This window comes from Diplotaxodon limnothrissa, linkage group LG3 (assembly GCF_057381915.1).
Source record: "Diplotaxodon limnothrissa isolate DT_005_m linkage group LG3, D_limnothrissa_male_GT1.1, whole genome shotgun sequence".
NCBI classification, from domain to species: Eukaryota; Metazoa; Chordata; class Actinopteri; order Cichliformes; family Cichlidae; genus Diplotaxodon; species Diplotaxodon limnothrissa.
This window is the reverse complement of record NC_140598.1, coordinates 10,401,131-10,407,433: the sequence shown is the minus strand read 5'-3', so window position 1 is coordinate 10,407,433 and position 6,303 is coordinate 10,401,131. Positions and strand designations below refer to the sequence as shown.

General features: G+C 40.8%; 1 protein-coding gene across 1 annotated transcript in view; it reads right to left on the bottom strand.

Moving 5' to 3' along the window:
• LOC146634425 (NACHT, LRR and PYD domains-containing protein 12-like) overlaps positions 1–6,303 on the bottom strand; it is a 106,126-nt gene that overhangs the window by 76,749 nt on the left and 23,074 nt on the right. The gene's annotated exons all lie outside the window — the stretch shown is intronic.

Here is a 6,303-nt window from a genome sequence, read left to right as displayed (position 1 = left end):
TACCCACAATACCTCTATGAGCCAGAGTCCACATTATCACTATATGTTTATTTTCTTCAGACACTCTATGATGAGCAAAAGGACGTCATACAAATTTACTTTCAATGCTGACAACGAATCACTACATATTATTACTTTTGAAATTCTGCTGTCTTCCACCCATTCTAAAGCCAACAGTGTGACATATAACTCAACTGCATATATACTCAGAAGATTTGATGTTGTTTTTGCAATCTTGAGCCTTAACTGCAGAATTACCACTGCTACACTTGTTGCTTCAGGTTTGGGATCTTTCGACCCGTCTGTATACACCTGTAAATAGTTCATTATAAAATTCTTCAATTCAATTCAATTCAATTTTATTTATACAGCACCAAATCACAACAGCAGTCGCCTCAAGGCGCTTACATAGAAAAAAAACTACAATCATATGACCCCCTATGAGCAGCACTATGACGACAGTGGGAAGGAAAAACTCCCTTTTAACAGGAAGAAACCTCCGGCAGAACCAGGCTCAGGGAGGGGCGGGGCCATCTGCTGCGACCGGTTGGGGTGAGAGAAGGAAGACAGGATAAAGACATGCTGTGGAAGAGAGACAGAGGTTAATAACAGATATGATTCAATGCGGAGAGGTCTGTTAATACATAGTGAGTGAGAAAGGTGACTGGAAAGGAAAAACTCAATGCATCATGGGAATCCCCCAGCAGCCTACGTCTATTGCAGCATAACTAAGGGAGGATTCAGGGTCACCTGGTCCAGCCCTAACTATATGCTTTAGCAAAAAGGAAAGTTTTAAGCCTAATCTTAAAAGTAGAGATAGTGTCTGTCTCCCGAATCCAAACTGGAAGCTGGTTCCACAGAAGAGGGGCCTGAAAACTGAAGGCTCTGCCTCCCATTCTACTTTTAAATACTCTAGGAACAACAAGTAGGCCTGCAGAGCGAGAGCGAAGTGCTCTAATAGGGTGATATGGTACTACAAGGTCATTAAGATAAGATGGGGCCTGATTATTTAAGACCTTGTATGTGAGGAGCAGGATTTTGAATTCTGAATTTAACAGGAAGCCAAAACAGGAGAAATCTGCTCTCTCTTTCTAGTCCCTGTCAGGACTCTTGCTGCAGCATTTTGGATCAGTTGAAGGCTTTTCAGGGAGTTTTTAGGACATCCTGATAATAATGAATTACAGTCGTCCAGCCTGGAAGTAATAAATGCATGAACTAGTTTTTCAGCGTCACTCTGAGACAGGATATTTCTAACTTTAGAGATGTTGCGCAAATGAAAGAAAGCAGTGAAGTGAGATTAGTGCTGTAAAACTTCCATAACACTGAACAGATGCCACCACAGATATGTTAAAATCTCAGTCAAAACTAGCAAAAACAAATGAAATCCATGAATCAGAAATGCTGATTGTTGAACAGATAATTCAGTCTGTGCATGAGGAGGATCCACTTTAGACTAAACTACATACAGAAACACAGGAACCAGGGCACAGTGTAAATCCAGGACCTCTGTGTGCAACAGCTGACCTGTATGAACACAAAACACTGACTGAAGTCCACGTTGATGCTTTCTGTCTGTTTAACTTTTACATTTGAAGCAACACATTTTACTTCAAACACACAGATCAGGTAGAAAACTGTGGATTAGAAAACAAATTCATCAAGAAGGTCCTGAAGCAAGAAGTTCATCATTGCATAGAGAAAGAAAAAGGACATGAATCATCCCACGGGTCTGTGCAGTCGTTATATTATCATCACCTAAATCATGTCTGCATACTGTGTGTGTGTGTGTGTGTGTGTGTGTGTGTGTGTGTGTGTGTGTGTGTGTGTGTGTGTGTGTGTTGCTTTTTTAAATCTTCTACTTAGAGTTCAAACTTGGATAGTGATAAAAACATTGCACTGCTTCATTTAATGTTTAATTGAACACATCTGTGGTTGAATTTGAATCTTAAATGTTTTGATTTCAAAGATGTGGTTCTGATATGAAGGAACAGGAAGTAAATTGTTGCCATGGATACAGTGAGACAGACGCCTCAGACCCTTATTTTTTATTTCTTTGACTTTTTATTTTATTGATTCATTTCTTTATTTTTACATTTTAAAAAGTGTATTTGTCTGAATGAACTAATCCCCATTTCCCATGCTTTGTGTCACTGGTCATACTGGGAACAGCCATAGAAAATGTTTGCAAAGAAGAAATCTTAAACATTAGCAGATTCTCAGGCGATTTCTGTTTCCTAACCATTGTTTCAGTGCACACGTCCCATCACTACATGTGTGTTAAAGATTTCTTTGGGATCAAAATCATCCACTGACAGTTATCAGTACAAACAGGATGCAAAAATCCAAAGTTCAGACTTCAGAGTTACTAAAACAGAGATGTGAGGAAAACTGGTTCTTCACACGACGTTTCATGTGTGAACAGTAGAGGTGGTTTCATTTTCACATGTAGGTGTTGCAGTGAGGATTGCAGGGAGACATTTGCTGAATAGCTGCAGCTCTGCTCCTGTAGACTGCCTCTGAATGTGTGTGTGGTAATAAAGTCACTTTAATTAAATGTCACCTGTCAGGGAAAACTTTGTGTTGACTGAAGAAAGTTCACTTCTCTTTCATTGCAGCTCCACTCTTATTTTGGATGCACTCATTTGTTTAATAAATGATTTCAATGATTTTGCCACACCTCTGCATTGTCAGGTCGGAGCATGTGTGCTTTTGATGAAATGCTGATATGATGACGCTTGATTGGGGAAAGATTTCCACAGGTGGTGTTGTTGGTCTCCTCCTTCCAGTTTTCTTGTTGCTGCCTCTCTCCTCGCCTCAGTTGCTGCAGCTGTATCATGTATGTTGTTATGTTACATACAAAGAGGAATTTGTGACATTAAAGAGTAAAGATTCTTATTCTTAAATGAAGATGAATAAAGGTTTTGTGAAATAACTACTGAGTTCTGGTGCCGTCTCTGGATGCCTCGACGAATAAAAGAACCGGGGTAAAACTGATTTCGTAACAATTTATACCTATATTTTTCTATTTCTCTATTTCTCTGAATATTTATTAATCATAACTCTGTTTCTACACTCACTTTATATGAGTGCTTGTTGTTTCTTGTATATTTGCTGCTATGACAACTCAGTTTCCCTCCTGGATTAATAAAGTTTCTCTGATTCTGAAATACAGTGAGCCATTATATTTGTAGTTTCTAACTAACAATATAAAGGCTCAGCAACCGATAGTGCCACAGCACGTCCCACTGGCAGCTGAAGGAACTTTTAAACAAAGGACTTTGTAATTGAAGCTTTATTTATACAGGTCGGCTCATTGAGACTCAATGTCTCATTTACAAGAGAGACCTGTTCCAGACAAACATATTAAAATTACAACAATAAAAGAAAAGTTTGTGTAATGTACTCAGTCACATTAAAAACGAGAACAAGTTCCCAGAGATGGTTTCACAAAAACATGTGTACGTCTTTTGAAGTCTGCAAGTGAAATCAACGGAGAGCCTTAAATCCTTCGGTTATGTTTTCCATGAAGACGGAGCAGAAAAGGAGAACGCCTTCTTCCCAAGCTCTGCATGAACTGATGGAACAGTGGATGTAATGATGTCCTGATACTGCAGGCTGTGACTAAACTGTTTGCCTAACATGTACTCTGAGACCATTGAGCTGAACGCACTGCTGATGTCCAAAAGAACATTAGAGAAGCAGCCAGCTGCTCGGTCTGAAAGGCCTATTTCCAGTAATCTCTGACATAAAATGCTGTGGTCAGCAGCTCAGCTCATAAACCAAGGGACTGGGAGCAGCTGCTGCTGAGTGTTGCTGGAGTTCCTGTGCTGTTAGATCCTCATCCTCTCCACGCAGCTTGGAAGTAGGTGAAGTTGTGCCAGAAGAGTTTTTGTTGTGGTCAACAGTGTCAAAGACTTTGATAGATCAATAAAAAGAGCTGCACAGTAGTTCTTTGCATCCAGCGCTTCATAGACGTCTTTGAGAACTTTTATCGAAGCAGTTCCAGTACTGTGCAATTTCCTAAAACCAGACTGGAAGGGAGATAAAATCCTATTTTCATCCAGATAACTTTGAAGTTGATTATTTACCAGCCTTTGAAGAACCTTAGATAAGACACAGAGTTTGGAAATTGGCCTGTAATTACTAACTGTTGAAGAATCACCAGCTTTCAGTGGGGGAGTACAGAGGCACACTTCCACATCTGTGGTAAAGCCTTCTGTTGTAGAGAAAGATTAAAAATATAAGACACTGGCTCAGCTATGATATTTGCAGCCAAGTGCAAGAAGGAAGGAGAACGATTGTGAGGACGAGTTTCTGGTGTTGGGGCTATTCAAAGCCTTACAAACCTCTTCTACTGTGACAGGTGTGAAGGAAAAGGTATCAGTAAGCAGGAACTACGAGCAGAGTTGTGTGCAAGAGGTTTACCATCAGATACTGTGCTGAACAAAGAGCAAGAAGCAACAAAGTGTTTGTTAAAGCAACATTTCAGTTTTGTCTGACACAGGAGTGGAGTCGATATTTAAGTGAGGAGGAAGCTCTGAGGAGTCACAGCTGGCAGAGACACTTTATAGTTTGCCAAAACCTCCTACGGTCGTTTGGACTGTCAGTCGTTAAAGTAAAAAATAGTTACATTGGATCTTGATGATGGAGGCAGTAATCCGATTACACAGCTAATGAAAACGTAGCCAATCAGCATCAGAGCCAGACTTCCTGCCCAGGCCTGGTTTCTGTCATGTAGGAGATCGGCCGGTACTGAACCAAACCAGGCCTGTCCCGACCTTTCACCCTGACCTGGCAAAAAGGGGCGTGTCTGTCCACAAAGTAGACACAACTCTCCTGTAAATGTTCCCAAACTGACATTGTCAGCCTGTTTAATACGACCCCAGTTCAAACTGATGCGGGCTCGGAGCGTGAGATTTTAGTGTTTCTCACAGCACCAACTATGCAGTGATCACTCAGGTCGTTGGCAAAAACTGCAGATGTGGAAAACTTACGCAGCATATTAGTTAAAAAAGGTCAATAAGAGCAGATTTATCTGGGTGTTTAGGATCAAGGCGTGTGAGGCTTTAAATAATTTGAGTCAGTTTTAAAAACAAGCAGCGTGCCTTAAAATCATCAGACACAGAAGAAAGCCAGTCCCAATGAAAACCATCCATCTGAAAGACGTCATTAAAATGCAGCTCAGATAAAAGTTGAACCAGAGACGGTGATGTGCTGGGGGAAGCAGGTGGAGGCTGATAGCAGCCAACAACAGTCTGATTTCCAAACAGATCAATAGTTAAGGCCAAGATTTCAAATGGCTGAGGTGCAGATGGAGAGAACAAGACTTGAGCAGCAAGACAGAGCTTCACATAAACTTCCAGACCTCCGCCTTTTCTGGGACAGTCTGAGAGCTAAATGTTAAATCCATCAGTTGCTACGTTTTTATCCAGTAAAGATTTGGAAAGTCTCAGAAACAACAATGATACCAGCACCGCTTGAACAGGCCCAGATTCCAATCATATCCATGTTAGGAAGCACACGACGTGATGCACGTGTAACCCAGACAGTTTTTAACATCTGCTGGTGCTGCTGTCAAATCTTTCATACATAAAGTCGGATTACAAAATCATCCCCTAAGTTTGTTGTTTTATTCAAGGAATTGAAATTAAAGAGAAAATATGTGAAATGACTTAAAGAAAACAAACCACAAAAACTCTATGATGCTCTAAATCCCCTGGTTTAGGTTGACAAAACTTTCCTAGATCCGCCGCTGCACAGTTACCAGCTGTCAGCTACTTGGAAAAGGATCCTGGTGTTATTTGTCTCTCAGAAACAGCTCATAACTTCTCATCAACTCATTCATGTCACCTGAAAGGTAAACCTGTTTCTCCATCACCTGCTCAGCCTTGATGATTCCGTAAGGACATCTCCTGGTTTCATCTTCATGTTTCCCTCTCACCACATATCCAAACCGACATCATGACCAGCAGCTTTTACAGCTGTGGCTCCAGCAAACATCAGCTGATACTAGAAAATAATATTAAATAAATTCTAACAACAGCTGATCAAGCTTAAACGTGCTGCTGTTGTTTAGCGCGACATCCGCTGGTTTCCTCTTTCTGGCGCAAAGTGGATGATAAAAAAACGAGAGAGAAAAGCCGATCAGCTGATCATTGATCAGTTTCGTGATTGAAGTAGCAACAGTAGAGGGAGGGGAGAGAATGACAGTGTAAAGACACAGAATAAATCCAGCTTTGTGTCTTTTCCATTCTAGTTGAAGTCCGGGACAAACTGTGTTCCTTCTCAGCTCAACACGAAACG